Raw genomic sequence first — 25,320 nt, 5'->3', positions numbered from 1 at the left:
AACTGTCTCTTCAATTTTTTCCCTAGTGCCAAGATTTTACCACTGTTCCTACATTATCTGGGACACCACAGCACCACATTATTTTCAATTTTTGAAATAGGTTGCAGGTGTTATATTTAATACCGAGTTGTACACAAGAGGGCAGTATATACTTTGAAAATATTTTCTTTTTTGTAGCTAAAGCTGGTCTGTTTTCCAGGCTCTGAATATTATGAGCTCTTTGAGAAGATCCATTTGTTTTTCCCTTTTTAATTACCCTGTTCCCTTGTAACACATGATGTCAATATTTGGTAACCTTACAGCTTTTCTGTTCTAAGTGTTTTTGTCAAGTATCTGTCACATTGGATTCCATCAGGCTCTAGAAGGAAACCCAAGGTGTGAGCACCTGACTCCAGGAATCAAGAGAATCACGCTTGTTTCTACCACGGGCTGTGGTACTGCTGCTGTTTGCCTGTAGCTGGTGGAGCTGGCTGTTTCCCCTCAAATTTACATCACTGAACAGGGTACTACTGCACGGTGTCACAGACTTCACCACAAGTCTCAGTGGGAGCAAACTGAGTGGAATATGCAGCACTAAGTCACTTCTGTCAGGCTCAATTTTATGAGAGGCAAAATCTCCTTCAGGGCAATGGAAAACACAGTTATCTTTAAAAATAAAGACTCAAACTTACTTTTTGCAAGGAAAAAAATAATTTCTAAGTGTAAGGGTGCTTTCCTTTCTCCGTGGTTCTTCTCTTTTGGTCCATGACTGCAAATCCTGCTCCTGCATCCTTGTTGCTGCATCCCAAAAATGATGTATCTCCTTCAGTCCAAACTGTACTCTTGTTGCTCTTGGGCTCGCCTCTTGAGCTACTGGGTGAGTCGCAACCTTTTTCTTGAAGGTCTTTTCCCCTCTCTCTTTAGTCAATGGGAATAAAACCCCTATGTATCCAGTCTTTGAGGCCCATAATCTGGGGCATTGTCTTTGATTTTTTCACAAGCTAATATTCTGGTTAAGTTGAAGTTTGCATTGAAGATACACATTTCTTTTTTTCACTCCTACATATGAAATTCATCCATTACCTCCTCACCTGAAGTAATCTTTGGCCTTGTAGTGGCTTCAGTATGTGAAATCTGTCCAAAGTAAAACTGCTAAGATAATTTTTCTCTTTGCTTTGACGATGTCACTGCTTTGACCATTTCGTGTGTGTTGCTGATTTTCCCCTCTCTGTTGAAAATAATTTTTGTGATCTAGTTGTACTCTTCTGCAAAGCCATGGACACTATCCCATCCCCACTATTAGTTTCTCATTGAGTATTGAAGTGAATTCCCATATCAAAGTCCATGATGCCAGCCTTGGTTGTGCATGCTGCAGGCAAAGCCCCTGCTAGCTCCTTCTGTGTTGTCTCTCATTGTAGGGGATCACTGGGCATCTCCATTTTTTAATTCACCATCAAATCCTTCTGAAAAGATTTTTTTCTTTGCCACAGTACCACTCAAAGCAGGACAACAGTTAAATTATGCGTGTTGTCATCTTTTGCTTTTAAGCCCATCATTTAAAATTTGACTGGTGATTATAGCTGTACCTGAACTACAGATTGTTGGAGACATAGACTGCTGTCTTTTTCCTTTGGATTTTTGAGGCATGAAGCCCAGTAGGATTTCGGGCCCACCATTACAATGCCTTTATACTAATACACACACTAAAAATCAGCATTTTCATACAGAACACACTATTTAAATATCCACTGTGAATGATGGGTGAGGTTTCATAATTAAAAGGATTTGGGGTAGTAGCACAATCACTCTTGAAAGCAGATACGGGGTTTTAATTTTCAGGCATGACTTATTAATTCAGAAATACTCGTTAAAACAGGAGATGACTAAGCCTGGGTGACTTTCCCTGTCACTGAAAGTGAAACGGTATGTTCTGCTTAGTTTGATTTAATTTTCCTGTTTGACCAGCCCATTTACTCAGCCATCTTTCCCCCTCATCAATATTTCTACCTCTTGTGCTCCCGAGATTCAAACCTCATGATCTCTCAGTGATTACACTTGCTCTTTGTGGCTTGTGTGGCTGGTGCAGTTCTTGACCATCCACCTGCAGATTCCCACCCTGCTATTCTGCTCCTTACTCTCCAGCCTGGGGAGCAGTGAGTGCTCAGTGTGCTTCTGTCTCCATGGGCGGGACTTTCAGCTCTTACCTGCCAAGGTAAGCAGTTGTGCCTAATGTGAATGAATGTCTGTGAGTAGGGGTCATACCTCTGCATTTGGATGTGACCCGGCTGCCTGGTTGTTGCAAGGGGAATTCAAGGGATTATCTTTGACCTAAAGAGGCCCTAGAGGTGCTGTTTCTACATGTGCAGTTCAACAATAGTTTATATAAAGTATCTCATGGAAGGAAGGGAGTGATTAGATAAGCTTATTCTTGAAACCTCATTCCTCTTTTAAATAAGCCATTTTATGTAAGCCATAATTGTTTAGGTGACTTAAGCATTATGAATCCCTTACCTATAAACAAACAAACAAGAATCCTTTGGTACTCAAATGTTGATTGTGGCGTAATCATGGAATGGTTTTGGTAGGAAGGGAGTTCAAAGACAATCTAGTTCCAGCACCCCCCACCAAGGCAAGCACACCTTCCACTAGGCCAGGGATCTCCGAACCCTGTCCAACCTGGCCTTAAACATTTCCAGGGATGGGGCATCCACAACTTCTCTGAGCAAGTATTCCCATTCCTTACCACCCTCAGTGTAAAGAATTCCGTCCTAACATCTAATCCAAACCTGCCCTCTTTCAGTTTGAAGCCATTCCCCCTTTTCCTTTCCCAATATGCTCTAGTAAACATCTCCAGCTTTCTTGTAGGTTCCCTTCAGGTACTGCAAGGCCACAATTAGGTTACCCTGAAGCCTTCTCTTCTGCAGCCTGAACAATCCTGATTTTCTCAGCCTTTCCTCATGGGAGAGGTGCTCCATCCCTCTAATCATGCTCCTGGCCCTTCTCTGAACTCACTCCCACTGGTTCATGTCCTTCCTGTGCTGGGACCCCGGAGCTGATGCAGCCCTGCAGGTGGAGTCAGAGCAGAGGGGCAGAATCCCCTCCCTGTCCCTGCTGGTCACACTGCTTTGGATGCAGCCCAGGACACGTATTGCTTTCTGTTACTTGGCCAAAGATTGTATTCAGTCATCTTGGACAACTTTTCCAACCTTGATGATTCTGTGATTCTTGGTTAATTCTTTAAAGAAGTAAACACATTTCTTAATTCATGCGTTACTTTTAACAGGCATATGATAGGTATAAAAGCAGCTGGTAGTCTTTTGTTTTTCACTGGTTCATGTGAACAACAGACAGACATGTAAATTTGGCTGTCTGAACCATGGTAAGAAGTTTGGACAGTGAATGGTAGTTGAACTTTAAACTTTTTGCAGAGAAATACTTCAAAAGTGAACCTATCTTGACCTTTTGGAAGTAGAGAGAAGTTCAGTATCTAACACAGTGAAAAGGAGTGCACATTTCCCAGATGCAGATGTCAAAATCGTATGAAACTATGGCTAGATAGGCAACAGAAAATGTTCACAGACTATTAAGTGACTTGTACTTGAAAAAATATATGACAAATGCACAAAAATGAAGGCAATTCTGTTAGGTATTTGCTGCTGCTTTACTCAGTTTAGCTTTCTTTGAAGAGGGATTGAACATCTGAAAGAGACTGAGCTGTGTAAGTTGTTTTTGTGGCTGGTCAGAAAAAAAGCCTTGTGGCTCCTAGCCATGGAGTAGACTTGGCCATGCAGTGTGGATCAGCAGGACGGATCCATTGCTCTGCAGTAGCCTCATTGTTTCCCTGAGCACAGGTGCCCCCTGCACAGCTGGCACCCAGATGCAGCCCTGGCTGCCCACTGCTTTCTGTGGAGGTACCAGAGAGGAGACATTCCTTTCTTGCTAAGATTGAGTGCTTAAAAGAGTCTGATTTCTGGGGCAGAGTCCAACAAAACACTGATACTCAAACATGTTATTTTTGTTCATAACTCAAACATGTTATTTTGAGCATAGCTAAAAGATAATGTTTTGCCTTTTCAGAGATGATCTTCCTGCTCTGTAGAATTCTTTCACTGTGCTCATGCATTTGTTGTTGTGGTTTTCTATTTTGACTAATATTTTTAGTTAGAAATATTAAAATAATGTTTCTTCTGTGTTAAAAAAAATTGAAATAATATTTCTTCTTTGTTTCTGTTCACTTCTTGCCCCTGACATTTCTGTTGTTCCCCTAGAAAAACAAAATATTCTTTTGTCTTTGTGTCCAGACATATAGAAAGAATGAGCCTGTGGCCAAATTCCCAAACTGAGCTCTAGCAATCCAGCCAACCCTTAATACTTTGCAGTCTGCACGCAGATGTTACTAAACAAGGTATATTATCTGTATCCAAGACTGAAATTTTCAGTAATAGAAGCAGCAGATAACATGATGAGGATGTCAACTAAAATACACCTAATCTGAAATTTTTGGAAGCATTTGTTTTGCAATAATAGAAAACAGAAAGGCTACTTCTAATGTTTCTTTTGCTTTTCAACCCTTCCTGCAGGAGGTTATACTAACTTCATTTTTGGAACCCTTGATACATGCTTTTTCTTTTCCTGTGAATTTCATTGAGCCAATACAAATGTGTTGAATTCAATTTTAGCAATATGTTTAATGAATACTGACCTCTTTAGGAGACTTACATTGTTTCTAGAACTGAAATATTCCAATAGCTAGCATCAGGGTATAATACAGTTTCTTTACATAATGTTGCCAATATCCCATTCAGTTCCTTTAAAATATAAATAATTGAAAGTTCAGGAACTCAGAAGAAAAAAAATATGTAGAAAAACTGATATTTTTTTTAAGCCAAAAAAAATCATAAAAATGTGTTTTGATTTAATCCATGTTTTTCTAGGCAGTCACTGACTGCAGTAAATTCTGAGGAGGTAATACATATTCAATGGAAAGGATTTTTCTGTATATGAAAGAAGGAAAAAAGCATCAGACAAAAATGTATAGCTATATCAATGGCTCACTCTTCACCGGATCTCAATTCACATTAAGCAACCTACTTCTGCCTCATAAAAAGGAACACTTCTAGCACCTGATCCTTTCAATCAATGAGAAGCAGCATTGATGATACAAAATGGGTCCCATCCCACTTAATTTACAGATGCAGCTACTTTGGTTGGTGCAGCTGGGCTCAACTCCTTTAATTATGCTCTCATCTCACTGATAAGTGCAGTCTGATCCAGAAGCCGTGTGCGTGTTAGTGGAGCTTATCTTGCTTCTGAAGACATCTTACTGCTTTGGCTTGTCCCGTGCAGGAGGAGCTCTGGGGTTGGGTGGGTGGGGTGGAGGGAGACCGTGCATCTGCCTCACCATGTTCAGTACTATCAGCCTGGTAGCTGGTAGCTGATAACAAATCTGTGGCTTTGTTATCCAGCCCTGTGGTTTGTGTGTGAGCTGAGTGATTCTCTTTGATGAGGAGCCAAATGTAATTATGCACAGTCTGACAACATGGGCATGCTTTTCTGAAGCACTGAGTGCTTGCAGCCCCAGCTGCATCTAGTTCAAGTGGTAAGAGCTCTAGCACCTCTGAAATTAGACACTGGGAAAAATTATCGTCCTGATATTGTCTTACTAATGTCCCATTTAAAATGAAGTTTCATTACATTATTTTCACAGCTCAGTATCTTAAAAGTTTACTCAGAAAGCAGTTTATACAATGACATTGACTGAGAATGGCTTGGAATAAAATTCAGTGTCTGGGCATGGATATTTTGTACTTCTGTGGAATTCCAAACTCACTGACAGAACATTCTGTTAGAAGTAGTGGTTTAGATTGTTTTGCATTGTCAGTGATCTGTTTTCCAAAGGAAACAGGAAGAAATGTGCTATTTATTTGGCAAGCTATTCCAGACAATTGGGATGATCATTTTCCCTGGCACACGTCTTTATACGGAATTGAGTGTAAATGCCAATATTGATTGAAAAGTATCAGGTATTCATAAAAATCCATGTTAACTTTATAATGTAGCTGAGCAAAAACTACCCTGAAGAGATTTCAACATAATGGAAGCTCCATCATGGAAGGCCTCAGCATCATTCCCAAGAGTAGACTTACTCTTTCCATATAGATTAAACCAACAGTTTGCTCCAGAAACTGATGTCCTGTTTCAAAATACAAATCACAGGTGTCTGTGGGGTTTACATAAGCACAAGCATATTTCCAAGAAAGAAAGGGAGATGTGGAAATCTTGGATTGTTTCAGCAGTGTTTTGGAACATAAGCTGCTGAAAAGAGCCTTGTTTCCTGCTGCATCATTTCATAGCCTCCCTCGATATCCTGTCTACTTTATATCCTCAGTGTGAACAATATATGATAAGATGAAAGGCAGTTTACATAAAAGCAGGCCATCTCCTTGAAGAGAACTTACAAAGTACATCTCCTGTATATTCCTTTAATCCTTTGTGAAGCAGTAAGCGGCGGCTTTGCCCTCTGTTTTGAAACTTTTCCTTAGTTCCACAGAGCGGTTAAGTTTGTTGTGAAATAGTTTGGGGTTTTTTTTCCCCTTTCCTCTGGGTAGAAAAAGAGATATGGGAAAATCTGTCTCATGGCATGTGTTAGCCTGCGGATAGAATCACAAAGCAGTAGAAATGAATGCGTTTTCTTGAAACCTCAGTAGTACCAGAAAACCTGCCTAACATGCTCACACTTGAGTAATGGGATTAAATGTTTGTGCTCTGGTAGTGTCTGTGGGCTGCAAGCAACTTGGATTTCATGGAATAAAGCCAAAAAGCCCTGTCCAAAGCAGCTGGCAGTCTAAGTGAGGGCATTGCCTAAGCTCTGTGCACCTTGTCATGTGAGTAAAAGCTCTTCCAGCTGCAAGAGAATTGCAGAACCGATTCCAAAACGGGAACAGTCAGTTCAGTAAACTGAAAATCAGAAAACCTGGATTCTCTTTTCTATACGTTTTCTCTAAGGCTGATCATTTTTGTGTTCTTTCATAATAGAGTTTCTCCTTATACTTCTTGTTTTAGCAAACTTACCATGTACACATAGAGTTGTTTAGGTTTTATGGGAACTACAGTGAAGCAAATATTTTTTTTACTCTATTGAACACAGGTAGCAGTGAAGAAGAGCAGCAGAATAACAGAACTTCATAATTCAAATTTGAAAATAAATTCTTGTAGATTCATGTATCTTGTAGATATATGCTGTGTAAATGGGGTTATTTTGTCTTATCAATGCATTTAGTCAATGAGCAAAATCTGGCTAGCAAGTTTAGGAAATCCATAAGGAAGTAATTATGCACAGCCTGTTGGGTTTTGGGATTTGTTCTGTGTGCTGATGAAGTTTCATATTTTCATATAATGCAAAAAATAAGACAACTACAAGTGAAAGGAAAGGGGAGAAAGAGAATCAGAAATAAAGGTAATGGAAGGAAACAGCACTTGTTTGAAAACATGGAGACTTCCATAGGAGGTACTGATCTGTCTTGTGCAACAGTTGAAATGCCACAATAGGGAGCCACTTAATTGTCCCTATGCTGTATCCTTGGAGCTGTAAACAGAGAGCTGGTTTAAAAAAATCTCCAGAGACATCAAAAGCACTCATGAATGCTACCCATTCTTAATCTCACATGTACTGATTCTTACCCTGAAGGACAGTGGATTTTCCTGGGATGTTGGAGAGACAAGATGAGAGAGGTACGACCTGAATTCAAGTAGCAGAAAATAGAGGAAATATTAGTGTTCTCTTGTTTCCACTATTACAGGTGCCAGCTACTAATCCAGCTGTCAAAACTGAGGAGAAGAAGGAGATAGGATGGTAGAAAACTGAGATAATTGCAGCTCATCTGTACTTGTTATTATATTACATTATATTGGGGTGGCTCACAAATGTGAACCAGAGCATCTGGGCTAGAACACGTGGTGTTCTGATAGTATATATTAGTTATGCATTCACTGGCCTTTCCATCACAATCCAAACACTTTGGTGTTTTGTGTGTTAAAATATCTAAATACAAATACCGTTCTGTTTTCTCATACTCAGGGCAGTCAGTGTTAGTTCAGAACTGGAGCCATTCAGCTGCTGTGCACATGTTGTTGGTCAGGAGGTAAAACTGGATCAAGTCAAGAACAGGTTCCTGCCTTGAAGAGTTTAAAAGTCTGAAAAGCAAGAAAAGAAAGAAATATAATACTAAACAAAACAAGCCCTGTGTGCTTTTATAGAACAAGTCAGATATGGTTTAGATTATACTTGAAAGGGAAAGGTCTCTGGCAACTTTCTTTGGCGTCCTCTTTTTTGGATTTGCCACAGGAGCTGGGCTTGAAGTATTAGTTCTGAGATCAAGGACTCTGAGCCAGTGACCACACGACTGTGGTTATCCCTGAGCTGATGTTGACCCCTTAAAGGGGAAAGGAAGAGCAGGAGTGATAGCATCTATGATGGCTTGAAAACCAGCAGAGGAAAAATAACATGGTTCTATTATTTGATGTTATAAAATCTTGTGACACTCTTTTTTTTCCCTAGTATGTGAAGTTGTGTCCTGCCTGGGCTTTTGACCACTCCTGAGCTGTTCCAACCAGGAAACTTCTGTTGTTCATTTGAATTTGCATCAGCAGAGGCTGAATGAGCAGAGATTAAGTCTAAGTCTGGTGAAAACCTGCAAAAGAATAATTATTTGTGGAGGAGTGTAGGGGTGGATCTAATTGTGGAGGTGGGTTTCCTACATGGTACAAAATGTAATGTCTACCTTTGGCATTCCTGTCCTAGTTGGCCATCCAAAGTACTAAATAAAGTTAGGAAGCATCCTAATTGCTGAGGGAAAGAGAAACACCTCAGAGGAGTACTCCCATTAGGGTTAACTAATAAGAAATTCTAATTAAATCCTTCCTTTTTTCCAGACTGCAGGTGCTTGAATTAAGTCTTCAGCAGAGATGACTCTGCTCACCTGGGATTCACAACCACAAATCCTCTAATGAGGGTTGACACCCACATATGTTCTTTGAAGAGATGTTTATGCTGCTAATTAAAAAGGGGCCATGAGCCAACCCGTGGCCTCAAAGCCGAATGGCACAAACTGGCTCATGGCTGCACAACTGAGGCTTCTTCTGGAACTAAATTTATCATGGAGTCACCTGAAGCAGCCTGAAAAGGAACCAGGGTGTGAACTAACATTTAAATATTGTACATTATATGTGGGCCTGCTGCTTAACCAAAATTCTGTCTCATATTTAGCAGTAAAGATGAGCCTTGTGAGACCTGAAAAGAACTACCAGCCTTAAAAAAGATTCTCCAAGACAACATCCCTCTATGCAGCCATCAATGGTTGTAAGGTTTCCTGAAGAAGTGGTAGACCTATTTTATAGGTTCCAAAGGGGTGCCACTGCCATGAAGTTCCCTCAACCTCTCCTTTTAAACTGGGCAGAAAAGACTACTGGAAACTTCAGGCCAGAAAGAGAGAATAACTCTGCATATCTTTGAATGCTAATAGTTAAGGGAAAGAAAACACTGTGTTGGTTGGGTTTGGTTTGATTTGTTGCTCTTCTCCTGCAACTATTTCTGTAGATTAAACAAGTCTTAAATACAGGAATTACTATGTAGTTTAAATGCCTACAGTTCCTTTTATTTGTTCTATTTCTTAAAAAAAAAAAAAAAAGCTTGGAAAATCCCCAAAGAGGTTTCTGTAAAGCAGTCATGGCAACTGTAGGTACAAGATGTAGATGCAGGCTGTGTATATTATTGCAGAAAGGACTGTGTTCAGCAGTTCAGCAGAATCTGAAATGCATCTGTTGTAATAGAGCCTTTTTCACTGCTTTTTTCTGGAAGAGGCTGCAGCTGTTAGATGTACTCAACATTGCAAACCTCTGTGCAGGTGGTAGTAACTAGCATCAGCAGACAGAACCTGTGGTTTCTGCCTGTTTGGGTTTTATTCGTGGCCATGGCTTACAAGAGTTTTTATTTCAAAATGTGGCCAGAAGAGGGGAGATCATGGTGGGGAAAATTAGCAGTCTTAAAATCCTAGTAATAGGATTATTAATTGCCTCAGTGTTTAGTTGCTATACTTAAAGCCATAAACCAAACCAACACACTTTTTTTTTTATTGCTCTGCAGATGCAAACTGGAACATAATAGCCAAAGGCAAATGTATCCATCCACAATTACTTTGCAAATACCTTTATGGAGTACCCCTTTAAAGAGGTTGTGCTCAGTTTTCAGAGGCTTTCAATGTGCATTGGTTTTGAAAAGTTTCCAGAAAAAAAATATTTGCAGTTTGTATGTCCTGGAAGAAATCAAGGAACATTTTGCAACCTAAAATGGTGTGGAGTCACCACCAAATCAAGCCTAATGCAGTCAAGCTGTTGCTGAGCACTGGTTTGTTTCTAGCATAATCCCAGATCTCTCTTTTGACCAGAGCTCTGTGTCAGCCAAAATACTAGTTGAATATTTCAATGGCTAAAAACCAATAGAGAACTGAAAAGTTTTCCTTTTTGTTCTCCATGGTTCTGACACCACCACAAGCTGATAGGACATTGGGAAACTTCTTGTTTCTGAAAAGTAGAAATTTCACAAGTAGAAGAAAATGGAATTAAAGTTGCAACTGAAAATAGTATTGTGCAATATAATTCCTCAGTTTCTAGGGGCCCCTATTTGATTAAATAAATAGAAACTGGATCCATATTTCCCACCATCCTAGAGCCTCTGGTGTCTGGGGTGTCTTTCATAACTGGCTTGCTCTCCTCTCCTCACTTGTGGGTGGAACTTTACATAGCGGGGTGAACATAAAACATTGCTGGGGTAGCAGTTACAAAGGTGGTTGTGGAAGAGCATCTCTGCCCAGTAAAGTCCTCCAATTCGATTGTTAGAATTCAATAAAAGGTTTAAGCTTATTTAATACAGTACTACTCTTGCCTTTTTTTTTTCCATTTGGCTCGTCTTAGTATGCTTTGCTTTTATGACTCTATGTTGATTAAAATCTTTCCTGTTCTCTGCAAGTTTATCCACTTATCTCACCATTGACCTCCATGTTTACCTGAATCTCTGGGAAGTTACCTAGTGATGATTTGAAGTGCTCAGGAGAGAGAAGAAGACAAGAATTTCTCCCTCATAAAGTTTTCTTTTGCTAATTGTCCTCCTCACTGGCAAAAATATGTGCCTTGTTTCTCACTTGAGTAATGTACAAGTCATTGACTATCATTTTGATCATTTAGGAAAAATGGTTCAGTGAGTTTCATGTCATGTGCTGTAACAAAGACAAGTTAATACAAATTCTCAGGCTTACCAAAAAATAGTAGGGGGTAAAACTTCAGGAATTAACTGTAAAATGCTAGAAAGATGAAAAAAGTGAATGTCCAGCTTAACACATCTAATGGATTTTCTTTTAGAAGCACCAGGAGAATCGTGAGTTGCTCCGAGCTTGTCATGTGGCATGTCCTAACATCATCAAACATTCTTTGCAGTATTAAACTTCCCTAGTTCAAACCATTTTATCAGACACACGCAAACTGGATTTGCCAGTAACAAGGGAAACTACCCTAAGGATATGTTTTTGAACATTTATTCAAGATGTATTTTGAGTGCTGTTTCAGCTTTCATTCCAGGTATTGGCAGAAACATTATTGCTTTTGCTGTAGATGTGCAAGGCTCTTTAACCTCTCCAGATACCAGGGAAATGAACACTGTGAACATACAGTTGAAAAATAGTTTAGAGAGCTTGTATTCTGTGAAATGAACATTAAATAGATATTGTTTCACTACACACAGGGGACATGGAGTTCTGTTTTGAAAGTTCAGAAACAGCCCTATCTGTCTGATTGTTTTAATAACTGCAGCTAGAAGAAACTGACTGAGAAAGCTCTTAAACAACACTGGTATTGCTCCAATTCAAGAAAGCATGAAAATAGGTGCCTAACTTTAATTGGAATGTATATTTAATTGCAAACTCTGTATAGGCTCTTCTGAATCTGAAGAGGTAAAGCGCTCATGCATTAATTTCCAGTTCTCAAACATTTTTAAAATGCTACTTCTTAAAAATACAGCTCCATATATTTTACTGAGCTACATCCAATAAATTCAGCAGGCTTCAATAAAGCTGCCATTTTGAGGATCTCATTCTGTGTGTCTTAGTACTCCTAAAAGAAAATTTCATTTTCTAAGATGGAATTGCAACTCTGCATTGATAGCTCTTTTTTTTTTCTTTTGTCCCATTTTCTTCTGTCCCAGGGAACCAAATACTCGTGCTGTGAGAAAGCCTCAGTGTACTTTATTAACAGTGATTAGTTAAGCTTTTTAGAAGCCATTCAAGGGAGAACAGTGGCAGTTCTTAGCATTTTACAAAAGAGGTCGAAGGTACAGATGGTAATGTCTGTGTCTCATGCAAGTCCCATGACTTTTGGGTTTGTGCCAAGTGCTCTGCCTTCTGGAAAAGCAGCATTCACATCAGAGTCACCACCAGACAGTCACAGTGTCTACCTGAGAGCCTCTATGTAAATAAAAAAACTATGTTTAAGATATGTTCAGTTGTCTCTTGCATCTGTGGCTTTCTCATCACTAAAAATAATTGAGCTTTTTTCTATAGTTCTCAAATTTTCTTTTACAGATAGCAGTTTGCTTAATCACATAGCTTCATTTTAAGGTATGGGAATGAATTATGGAGTGGAAGTGCTACAACAGTGTAACTGAATTATCTCAGTGGAAGAAGGGATGCTACGGGCAGCAGCTCCTGTGGCTTCTGAGTATGTGAATGTGCACGGCTCTAAATCTCCGCTCCACTTGGTGGCAAGATTGCAGATTTACACAGGCTAGCTCCTCAAAATCAGGCAGGCAGGTGAAGAGCTGTAGAACCCCTTGTTTGTTGCTGTCCAAAGCTTTACTTTGTACCATATTTGTTGCTCGTTTTGGGGAGAGGAACTCCCTGTGAGTGAGGAGAAAATCCATCCCTGTGAGTGTACAAGGCAGCATAGCTGAGTCAGTTTTGCTCCTCCTTGTTACAATGGCCGTATGCAGAAACCCCTAAATGGGGACACTTACACAGCTGTCTAAAATACTGGAATATCTTCCTCCTTCCCTGAAGGAAATTTAGGTGTATCAAAAGACACATTCTAAAACCATTTTAAAACCCAGAACTGGAAACAAAACTTTTTTAAACTTGAATGACAAGAACTTGCTTGAACTTACCAGGGTTTTTGTTTGGGGTTTTGGTTTTTTTTGTTTATTTGTTTGTTTCTTTGTTTTTCTGTTGTAAGCTATGGAAATTAGATTTCAAAATCATTATAGAAAAAAAAGGAAAAAAGACAAGGTTGGATAGGGTTGTGAGCAATCTGGTCTAATGGAAGGTGTCTCTGCCCATGGAAAAGGGGTGGGAAAGAGATGATCTTTGAGGTCCCTTCCAGCCTAAGCCAGTTTATGTTTTTAAGCTACACCACGAAATAATATGCATGCACAAGGTCACCTACAATCTTCTTGTTCATTTTATGGAACCTATTTCTTTCTAAAAAAATATTTTGGACCAAAAGCAGATTATTGTATTTCTGAAAAAAAAAAAAAGTTACATAAATTATTTCTAATAAGTATCAGAACCTGTATATTCAGTAAATCACCATCCTCAATTTTAAGTGGATTTTGAAAGAAACAGCAAGACTTTGCAAGTTATCTTTTCACAGCCCAAGGGGAAAGCTCCCTCCCTTCCTTTCACACCAGCTATTCTTGACCACTAAATTGTCTTCCTGCTTCCTCCCTCTTAGATTTCATGTTTAAAGCTGCAGAAAGTTAAGATAAACAGGAGTTGTCACACTAACATATGACTCAGTAATACTGCACAGCTTTGTTGTTTGTTTTGTTTTTGTTTGGGTTTTTTGGATTTTTTTTTACTAGAACTAGGACTGCTAGTGCTGCAGGGAAATAGTATTTAGAAAAAAATATGAAAAGCTCTCTGTGGATGCTTTAATTAGAATGGATTTCCTCATAAGAGATCTTTATAGTCTCACTCTTAAGGTAGATGGCTGTCATAATTCCCAGTCTGACAAGCTACACATGAATCTCAAGTTTCACTACCTTCCTTATAGCTTGCATTTATGTGGTCTTTCAGATGATCCAAAAGCTGTTACATATGTATGTATGCTACCACAGAAGAGTGAACAGTCTGCTGCTGGCAAAGTATAAAAGAAAAAAGGCCTAGTTTTATGATCTGTGTCCCAGGATCTCAAATGTCTACTCAGAATAAACAGGAACTTTTAAAGTTTGGTGAGTGACACACCCCCAGAGCACTGGTAAACTGCACTGATTCTTTTCTGCCCAGAGGACAGGAGGGAGATTAAGAATTCTCAAGTTTGAAAGCTTTTATTCTGTGATAATAGGATTTTTTTTTTTTTTACCACCTAACATGTAAAATATATATCTCCTTCCCCTCTGAATAGGTAAATTCCTGTTGTAGGGAAAATAAAAACTTTAGGGTTTGTAGGATTGTGGTATTCCCCTTACCTCAGTGATTTTGCAGATGGTGAAATTTGCCTCAATGCATGTCTGCAGATCTTTCATACTTGGTAAAGTAAATCACATTTCCTTTAGGACAGGGTGTATCTTGTCAAGCATCTGAGCAGAATGAACTGTATTGACCCACAATTATGGATACTCAAATGATACCCAAGTGGCTCTAATGAAACACAGTCCTGAGCAGTAACAGCCAAAGTATACATGGATTTTAAAGTACCTAAAGAGTGATTCTCAATACTGAGTGCCACTAAGGCACAGTCAAAAATCAGAAACACTCTGGTGTGTGGTTCCTTAATTCTGGCTTAAGAAGTACTTTTCTAAAAAAAGAAAAAGGGAACTTTCTTTGGTTTTTCATTTTTGTTTAGTATTTAATAAAGTTTGTCTGCCCTCCTGCTGACTCATTATTTTTTTCTTTACTATAGTAGAAGTTTTTTCTTTACTATATTAAAGGGTACTAATTTTTTAATTTCAAGTGTATTTTTCCCATTTATTGTCTATCAAGAAGAATTTTTCATTTACTCTAGAATTGTTTTTATACAAATTCCCTTGCATCCTTACATTTTTGCTTTACTGCAGAACAGTACACTAGTGCATTCAGTGCACTCTCTTCCATTTCTTTTAGAAAGAGTTTTACTGAGAAAATGACTTACGGATTTCTCGTTTCTTCTTAATCCTGCTTTTCTTCCCTCTTGTCTTGTGCAGGTGACTTAGATTTGGAACAGCTGAGCATTGTTCTTCCAAGGCTGGAGGGAAGTTGTAGCACAGTGCAGGAAGAAGGACTGCAGGTGCCTGTGTCATGTCTGTGTTCCTCTTTCCCAAATTCTGTCAACATTTCTTACCCATGCAGTGGGGCTCTTCCCTGTCTCTCTTTCCATGGCATCTCTCCGGAACATTAAATAATTGTATCCCTGTGTTCATGCTGCTTCTGCTTATGTCCCTCCCTGACAAGCATTCCTCTGTACAGACTACTGGGTTTCAGGTAAAGGAAATCTATATTCAGGTGCAATCCTGAATTCAGGTATGGATGGGTGTGTTGCTTGTTGATCAAGAAAGACAACACTGTCAGCTGGAAAAAGTTCTTAAAATTAAAAAGTCATTATTTGCATTGGCTTACTAAGGGTTTTTTTTGGTCTCACTGCCCTTGAAAATCTCTGAAACAATGGTAAATTGTTGTGGAAATGTTTTTGACTTTTATGCCTCAGGTCTAATCTGAATGTATTCAGCCCACAAAATCAAAGGAGCTACTCTGATTTCAATGGATTGCTTGTGTGCCTGATTTTGGGGCAATGGTCTAGCCACATTTTTTATTCTGCTGGGTCATGGCATTGGAAAGCTCTCTCTTGGTAGGGTTGCCCTGAAAAGGCCACCTGGGAAACTCAGCTAGGGCAAAACACAGCTGCTCAGTTTGCCGAGCAAGGATCCTCTAAGGAAGACCTAACACAGTGCTCACACATCTCAGTTATTTCAAGTTTGGTTGGAAGTGAAGAAGAAAGTACTTTACAATAAAGTGCCAATGGTGTCTGGGATGCCTTTTGGATGGCCTGCTGCCTGCTCACAGTGGGCAAAGTGCTTGAGCTGCTGTACCTGTTCTGGACACAGGCTTTGGGCAAGGGAACTCACTGAGGGATCTGTGTCTTGTGACTGTAATAGAAACAAGATCAGAACTTCTAGGTCTCCTATAACATAATGATGATGAGTTGTGGTTTAACACAAGCAATGTATTCAGCATTTGCAATGCTTTCTATATACATTACTATTGGATGTGAATAGCCTAGAGTGCATGATAAGAACAGGAAGAGAGGAAATTCATTGGTGGAGATAACTTGGTGCTTATTATCCTTACTTCCATGACTTCTAAGGTTTCTTGGGTACTATTTGTTTTCATTAGTTTTAAGGTTTTTGCATGAAACAGTAGCTAAATTATACAAAAGAAACTCCGAAGTGAACAAAGGCAATTGGCCAGTTTTAAAACACAAAGTGCAGGAAGGAATACCCTTCCAGCTTTTAGAAGTTAGCTTGTCTGTACATGACTGCTAATACAGTGAGCAAACTGCAGCAGCACTGAAAAAAATAGACTCTAAGTCTAAATACAGTGAAGGTTTTCATCAGTATGTGTTAGCCTGTCCAGATCTTCAGACCAGGTGTGAATTGCTTCCTCAGTGCTTTGACCTAAATCTGTCAATATGATCAGCTCGCTGGTGGAAATGCAAACCCGCGTTAGCAGTTGCCAGCAGTAACATCTGAACGGCACAAGGGCACAATCTCTCCAGTCAGTATGAGACAGAGTTTCCAGCAGCTGATCTGGCTGCATGAAAATGAAATTTGCTACTTCGAATACAAAAGGGGCCTTTCTCTTTTGTTTGATTTGTGTGTTTGCCCACTGTATATGCCTGCTTTTTCGTTGCTTTCATGTATTCACAGTTCAGCACCAGTAAACGCATAAAACAGTACAAACAAGTAATAAAACAAGAAAGGCGGTTTTGTTATTTGATTTATTAATCTAAGTGGAGATAAAAACTGCCAAATGGGGCAACTGATAGAGAACAACCCTGTTGTACACACCATTTGCTCCTGCTGGGCCCACTGCCTTTCCCCCTCCTTCAGTGCTGTTGCAGGTGTATTGATGTTGCTCCTGTCTGTTCTCCTTTGTTTCTGAAATATACAAAAATATATAGAAAAAAATGTAGTTTCTGAAGGAATGTATTTAAACAAAATTGAGTCATCCCAAAGTTAGGTATCTCCTTCAAGCTGTCCCATACAGGATTTCCCCATATTCAACAGAGAAAGATAAGATTCTCTTTGGAGCAATTTTTCCTTCACCAAGACATTTATTCAGGTCAGCTTCTCCATGGAAGTGTCAGAGCCTCTTCATTAAAGCTGAGAGGACCAGAGAGGATCTAAGAACTAGATCACACTCTGTGATGAGAGGAATCCTTTCCCCAGTCTAACACATCCCTGTCATGTCCTAGAGCCTTTGGGATGCAAAGAGTGTTGCCCATGCTTTCAAGATTCCTGCCAGTGGAACGTTAGGATTGGTACTGAATGAATTAAAAGACACTTTCATTGTCAAAACCAAGATTCATTTCTTCCAAACACTGCTTCTCTTCTCAGTGACAGCTTGCGAGGGTGTGTTTACACATTTAAAATAAGTGATTCGTTGTCATATTATATGTGCCCATGGGAAACTTCAGAAAGAGTAAAATGGTACTGGAAATGAACTTTCTTCTTTGTGCAGGTACTCACATACAATGTTTGTACCACTTGTATAGTAAACAAGTTTGGGGTTTTTTTTTGTCTGAAGCATTCTGATTGCTAAGTTACTCTAGACATTAAAGCAAATATGATTAACAGTAACTGCTCCAGTAACCACTGGAATTTGTGCAGAAATAAGGTGCTGATGGGCAACAGGGGAGGCACCCATCACACTAATTATGTAGGAATAAGACATTTCTCCTCAGTTTTTTTTTTATCTCATCACTTTCTTACCTTCTCTCTATTATGTTTCTTATCTTTAAATGTCAATTTGTCATCACTTACAGCTGTTCTCATCCCCTACACAAGTATGCTTCTCTGTGGTTTCTGCTCACAAATTGTTTACTTCTGATTCCTGGAGTTATAGGAGCCACTTTTTTCCCTGGTAGTTAGAGTCATTCACATTTAGTGCATTCCTAAACAGATGTAAATGTTGAATAAATCATCTCATGCTGATGTGTTGTGGCTTTGCAAAGTAACAGCTACATACAAGAAGCAGTACTCTCTTACCAGATAACTGAGAAGAAAAGCAGGTTCCTTTTTTCTTTATTACAAAAGAAAAAAACAAAAGAAAAAAAGTTTTCTGGAAACTGAGTTTTCTTTTTACTAGATTCCAGTACAAAAAAGCTATTACCTATTTAAGAATTTTGATTTTGTTGGAGGAGAGCCACAACAATAAAGAGGTGTAAATTTTGTATTGATGTTAGTAATATACTAGGAAATTACACTGTTTAATATTCTGGTATTTACTAGATGAAGCTTTTTCAAGGATTTTAAGATGTTACCTTGAAATTCAAGGCTTGACAGTAATCAAGCTAGGTACCTCAGCCTGATAGCTGTACATTAATATTTTTTTACTGTATTCTATGCAAAATAAGTAGAGGTACATCCACAAGAGACTACTGGCTTTAACTTCACAATTTTACTTTATATTAGAAGTATAATTTCTATCTTTTTTTCTTGGAAGTGTTCTCATGAAAGGCAGGGATCTAACTACTGTATCTTAAATATCAATTTCATTTCCTATTTAGTCAATAGAAGGAAGTACTTAGCAGGAAGGTAATTCAGTCTTTCTGAAATGCTACTTCTCTCCATTGACTGCAGCATCAGATATTTACACTTCTGTCTCAGTTCCTCACTAAAATATTAATAATTACGGGAATTAATCCTGGCTCCATTGTAGTACATTCAGATTTTATGTTAAATGATGACTTCTGAAAAAGTGCTGGATCTAATGCAGACAAAGGATGGCCAGAAGAGGAAATGGAATGTGTAGTAGTTATCATATGCTTTGAAAACTCAGAGAATTCAATGCAGCCAATAGCAGGTAGGATTTGAGAAAGCTTGCAGAATACTCTGCATTATCTATAATGTTGCTGCAGAGGAAAAAGCCAAAGACTCTGAGGATCACACAATAATTTTTAGGAAGCAGAAAAGTAAAATCAAAACAAATTATCTGTCCAAATATAACTCCAAGGTGGGAGAATGGCTCTTGAGATTTGACTGGGATTAATTAAAACCAGTAGATTTTTCTGTATGGTAAAAAATAATGAGGACTGTGATTTTTAGAGCAAAGACAGTGCTGAAATTTTAGCTCTTCTCTAGGAGACTGGGGAGACTGGCTATAGATAATGGAAAATCTTGGCACTTAGGTAAAGGAAATTAAAAAAACTTAGCCTGGAAAAGGTGTCAAGATGCAAAAGACAGGTCTAATACCATCTTTCTTGGAGATTAAAACATGTTAATTATCTACTGGAAGAATGATTTTTGCTCTGAGTTTTTAAATAAAACTGTGATCTTTACTGTGTAACCCCCAATTTTCCCATCCATTTAGTTTGGCTTTCACTGAGTTTTTCTATGAAGATGAAGAAGCTTTGAGCTTCTTTCAGTGTATACCAACATACAGAATTTCCCCATCCTTGTTGACCTTTCCTTTCTGATATAACACATCACAAAACCCATCTTAGTAAGAACGACTCCTTTACATGAAATTTCTTATGACACATCTTGCTGTTTGTTGTGGAGTTTTTGGGTGTGTCCTAATATTAATTACCAAGAAAATGAATTTCCTTCTGAAACACATAATCTTTATTGATAGACTTGAGCTTTGGAAGCTGCAGGTTCCATCTTGCCCTGGCCCAAGACCAGGTTCTTTGGGGCGAGATTATACCTGGAGAGTACCTGCACCAGTCATGCTGTAAGGCTGAGGAAAAGATGAAGGGTAAACAGCACTACAGGAGCTTTTGTGAGTTGGTAATCAATCACTACTGACACATGGAAGCACTGAAATTTAGCTGGAAACTGTAAGCTTGGTATTAAAAGGAGTTTTCTCTCTTCAAGGTGAGCCACAGACAAGAAATGACATTGTTAATTTCCTTGTTTTCTCTTCAAGATGATATACTCAATGCATTTTTAAAATAGTTTATCTGTCTCTGGATATGCACAAAGACTGGGCTGAACTTTACATACTGAACTTCAGGATTTTTCAAATGGGAAGAATTCATTCTGCAGCTACTGCTAATATTCTTTTTTTATACTCAATAGAGAGAAGCAAGCATTTGTTCATGACATCTAGAAACTGAAATGTGGGAACCAATTCAGTTTTCTAAACACACTTGCCTGCTCCATAAGGTACCTTGAGCCATACACATGAGATTGATAGAAGTACCAGAATTTGTGGGAGGCCTGTGCTCTTCCCTGACAGAAGGCAGGAGGCCCAGCCTGAAGCCCTGTTCTAGTTAAGCTTTTGAATCAAGCTATAATCTCACGTTTTCACCACTTAAACTATCTAGCAGAGGAATTTAGTACCAGACTGTAGATGCTTGAATGTAATGCTTGCAAATGAATTCATGTCTAAGCTCCCCTTATAATCAAAGCACATTTAATTACTACTCTCAGGGCTGTCTGGAGAGCTAGACATTGTATAGAATTTAATAGAATTTTTTCAGAAAAATAGATTGCTGATTATAATGGGTTTTGATCTGGCTTGTAGAAGCCAAATTTTTCTACTTGTAGGCATAAGTTGGGATTTTAGTTGAGAGCAGTGGAATTATTTATTAAGAGAGCTTTTCCAATCGGTGTACAGTTGCCTTGTGTGAAAGTAATTGATTCTGCACCAGTTAGATAAATGAGACTATGTTAAAACTAAGTAACAGTGACATGGGGCTTATTTAGCTCATAAGCCCTTTTTTCATGCTCATTTCATTCTCATTTGTTTGAATTTAATGTGGTAGGTTTTAAGGTGTACATGTTTATACATTTTAGGATGTTTATGTTATGTAGTAGCATACATCAATTTGTTTCTACAGCTAGTCATATGGTATTCTGTGATATGACAGAATGTCACATACAACAGGCATTACCTTTCTACAATATTTTAGCACATATGACATGTGCTAAATGAAACATATGACATCTCATATGTGCTAAAATGTTGTAGAAAGGTAATGCCTGAAGGAGTGATAAAAAATTATTTAAACTCATCTCTAGATCATGTCTGTAAGAGACTTTTGCATGCGCAAAATTATTTTTCTGTCACAGAGGGCAGTTAATAACATCTGTAAGAAGTATGACTAGCACGGTAGAGTGGTTTGGGTTTTATTTTTAAACGGCTATGTTCCCATGTCCAAAAGAAAATATAACTGGATACAAACTGACAGCTGACCACTCATAATGCCTCTGGCAGCTCTGGTCCAGGAATATGCTTTGTCACAGGCTAGAAGTCCTTTGGAAGTTCTATGGTTGCTGGAACATTTTTTAAGTCTGCATTAAAGCTAAAGAGCATGAGTATAGCACAGGGTTTGAGGTGACAGCTCAGTCCCTTCCTTGCCTTGGCAGAAGAGACAGAGACTCTTAAAGAGGGGTGACTCTTAAAGAGACATTTTCTGGATAAACAAACCATCCATCTGAAAGGGGATCTGGAAAGACAAATGCAATGGGATGGTTCCAAACCACCTCTGGGCAGGGTGGCTGACATCTTGAGATCCCTTATCATCAGGCCCTTCCAAAGAGCTGTCAGCACCATCCCTGCTAACAGCTAGACTCAGGAACTCCTATGTTTGTGTCAGCTTCTGGCTAAACTGCTTGCAGGAGATTCCCTGTGACTTTATTGTATGTCTTGTGAATGGTGCAACACACTGCATGCAGAGGAGTAAACTGTGGTGCAAGGCTGGTGTGACAGCCACATAATAGCACAGCCACACCACATAATATCTTGGAATAACCAAAGCTTTCTGAGGAGCAATCCTCAAGCAGTTAGCACAGATACCTCCTCTGTTCTGTCCTGCTTGAGAGACTTCTTGCTGCTGAAAAGAAGAGAGCTGAGGAAGAAGCTCAGGGACTACACCAAACATTGTCTACATAGTTTAATTCCTAGTTCATTCCCTGTCTTTCTTTTGGACTGTTTCAATCAGGTATCTCCCAGACAAGTTTCTAGGAGGTTAGTCCTAGGCCAGTTTGAGGTGAGCATGCTGCTGTCAGCCAAAGTGGGATGCTTTATTGAGCAGTTTGTGATCAACAGGCAAACCAGGTAACCTCAGGGTTTGTGACTATGGATATACCCTTTTTGATCAGTGACACACTTTCCAAGATGAACTCCTTAAAGGTAAGATTTCAAACATCACAGTTTATTTTCCAAGCTAAAATTTAACATCAGCAGTCTTTTTCTTAGGCCTTACTGGCAGCAAAACAAGGCTGCTAGAAGTTTCTTTTCTAAAAGAGATTTGAATATTCACCTGGAAACCTAGGAAAATAAACATATTTTTTCTGGAAAAATAGTTCGCCAGATATTTGTGATGAACCAAACAAATTAATAAATTAAACAGGGCTACAGAGTGCAGAAAGGAGGGAAGGAGGAAGGGGAGGAGAGGAAGCAAATAATCAGAAGCAATGCATACCTTCTTCCCTGAAGTACACAACTTCTAGTTTGAGTTCAAGAACTGCAGAGCTCTGGTTACTTGATACTTACTTTTGGTTGTATCTCAGTCACTGTAGAACCATCCAGGTGTCAAGGCCAAATATCTCCCCGTTTAGGATGATGGATTAGGAGGCTTTTTACTGGAGTTGCAGTTGCATAATATTTTTGTGTTTAGCATGAATTTTTAGGTGGATATGCAACAAGAAATGAACATAAAACATACCTAAGCACGTCCTTTTGTTCTTTCCTCCAGCTTCCTTACTTTCTCCTCTGTGCCAGCAAAGAGGCATAATCTAAGAGGTCTTCCAGGCATGCAGAGTGTGATCTTCTTTGCTCAACATCCTGACCAAACCACTTAATATATTAATCCTTAAGCTACGTGTATGGAGCTTGCTTCCAAATATTTGCAATGAACATACTACATAAACTGGTTTTCATGTGCTGAGGTATTTTTGACTAGTCTCTGAGATGACAGGTCTCTCTGGAAATATCATAACTGTTGCTAATTGGAAATTGTAAGTTGTTTATTTAGATAGTATTAAGAACCTGGGGTTTAGATGTCTTATCTGCTGTAACTTCTGCTCAAGCATGACTAGAAAAGAAAAAAAAAGAAAAAGCACTCAATGATTCTTGCATCCTCTCCTGAAACTGGAGGCTGCAGCATCTGTCTACTGATGTCATTTTCATAAGCATGTGGAACAGCAGTATCGTAGTCCATCTCTGTCTAGCCGCAGTGTAAGTAGGAAAAGGTGGGAAATTGGGGAAATTTGGTCATCATCATATGAATAGAGTGCATGGCATGAGGCATTTTTCTTGGACTTTGTGCTCCTCCATCTCCTTACTGTTCTGCTCACTAATTTCCATCATGTGGATAAGCAGTGCTTTGAGTCAGGTGATTGATCATATTCCATACAGCTGTATTTATATTTCCATAAAACTCTGACATTGACTTCTGCAATCAGTAAAAGTGTTAGAATTCTCCCTGTCTACTAAAACAAATGCCTACAGGTGACAACCTGTATTTAATTGTCATATTCTGTAATTTATTTGTAGTAAATTTTTCAAAAGTTACGTGGATTACGACCAAGGGCATACTAGCAGTAACTTGTCTATACCTAAACTTACAAAATACAGCTTCTTAGTAAACTTAGTCCAGAAAAAAAGTGCATTTATTTTCTCGGCCAATCTAAACAAATCTAAGCCCATGTTGCTCCAAGGAAACAATTTTTCCTGTGCCACCAATAGGGGCTCTTTTGCTTGACTTGGCTTATTCTTTTGGCATATACAACACATCTTGAAAGTTTGCTCAATATCTCTGTTCAGCTGAGCCAATATAAAGCATTTCTGGTTCTCTCAGTTTTTTTCAGTCCTTAAATAACCTGTATGGTGTTTTATAAAAGCAGGAGTGCAAAAATATTCCTTTTTCTGTCCAAAATTCCATCTGAGTCTGAAATTCCCTCCTACAGTATTGGTAAGACCACCCTCTGCTAACTGCATTTGTTATTTTTTAAAAGCTTTATCCTCAACTAGTACTCAGCCTTGCTTTATATTCTGCATAGGCAAGTGATGCTTAAAGATTTCTGTAAAGCTGTATAACTTTCCAAACTGAGAAGTATGGACTAGAAGCCACTAAGGCTATGTCTAGATGATCAGGATTAGAAGTGCATCTACAACTGGGGTGATGGAGAGGCACAGCTTTCCTGGCTTACAGTGAAAGCTGGGAATGAAGACTGGGCAGAAGTTACTCTGCTTAAACAGACCATTGTGTGGACATCTGGGACTACATCACTGATGGTAAATTGGACACAGCTTAAATGTTTCATTTCTTCACCATACAGGTTTTAAAATCTACAAAAGAAGCAGCAGACCTGAGCCAGACAAACAGTAAAGACAGAGTCAATGCACAAACTGTGGAAGCTGAAGACTGTGAGGACTTTAAAAGCTTATTTCTGCTATCTTAATTCCATGTAGCCTGTTGTCCATGCAGATCTGCCATTTGCTCTCACAGACTTACTCCTATCCTTTTTTTTCCCACCTATCTAATTCCTCTCAGAACTCCATTGGAGAGATTTAAGCAACAAATAAAGCAAATAATAGCAATGCTAATTGCTATTATTATAATAGCAATGCTAATTGCTATATTAATAGCAATGCTAATTGATAGAATTTGCTACTACCACGTTGTTTGCTGTGCTTGTATGTTCATCCTTTCCTCTGCCCTTTGTCTGACTTGTGTATGCTCTAAGTTTTGTGGTCCTGATATTTTCTCTGATTGTATATTTATACAAGTGTGGTAAATCAAATGTTTATTAGTGGTTCTTAAGGCACAGTATGAGCTTCTATTAAGTCTGCACAGTATATGTATACCAAATTTCAAAATCAATACATTTGAAAAATCAAACTTTGAGGGAGAGAATGAAGAGTCAGAGACTGTGATGACAAAGGGAAGCAGAATTTTGCTCTATGTTGGATGAGACAAAGTTGTTTTTTTGATATGTGTTCTTGTGTTTAGATACACATTGTTACACTATTTAGTCTTGAAAGACAGACTACAGAGCAGGGTTTCATGTTTAAGTCTACAGATAATGGCATTCTCCTTTGAAATTGAGTCCAAGATGTAGACTGTCATTTTCAAATTGTGGTCTCATGCTACACA

The 25,320-nt window shown here is 38.8% G+C and overlaps 1 protein-coding gene across 1 annotated transcript in view; it reads right to left on the bottom strand.

The window, feature by feature from the left end:
- Positions 1–17,090: 17,090 nt before the first annotated feature.
- The window catches only part of EDNRB (endothelin receptor type B), a 57,127-nt gene continuing 48,897 nt past the window's right edge, over positions 17,091–25,320 (bottom strand). The window contains exon 9 of the mRNA XM_064713019.1: positions 17,091–17,149. The gene's annotated coding sequence lies outside the window, so the exon portion shown is untranslated. The remainder of the gene's footprint in view (positions 17,150–25,320) is intronic.

This window comes from Zonotrichia leucophrys, chromosome 1 (genome assembly GCF_028769735.1).
Source record: "Zonotrichia leucophrys gambelii isolate GWCS_2022_RI chromosome 1, RI_Zleu_2.0, whole genome shotgun sequence".
Taxonomy (NCBI): domain Eukaryota; kingdom Metazoa; phylum Chordata; class Aves; order Passeriformes; family Passerellidae; genus Zonotrichia; species Zonotrichia leucophrys.
This window is presented reverse-complemented; position numbering and strand designations above follow the sequence as displayed.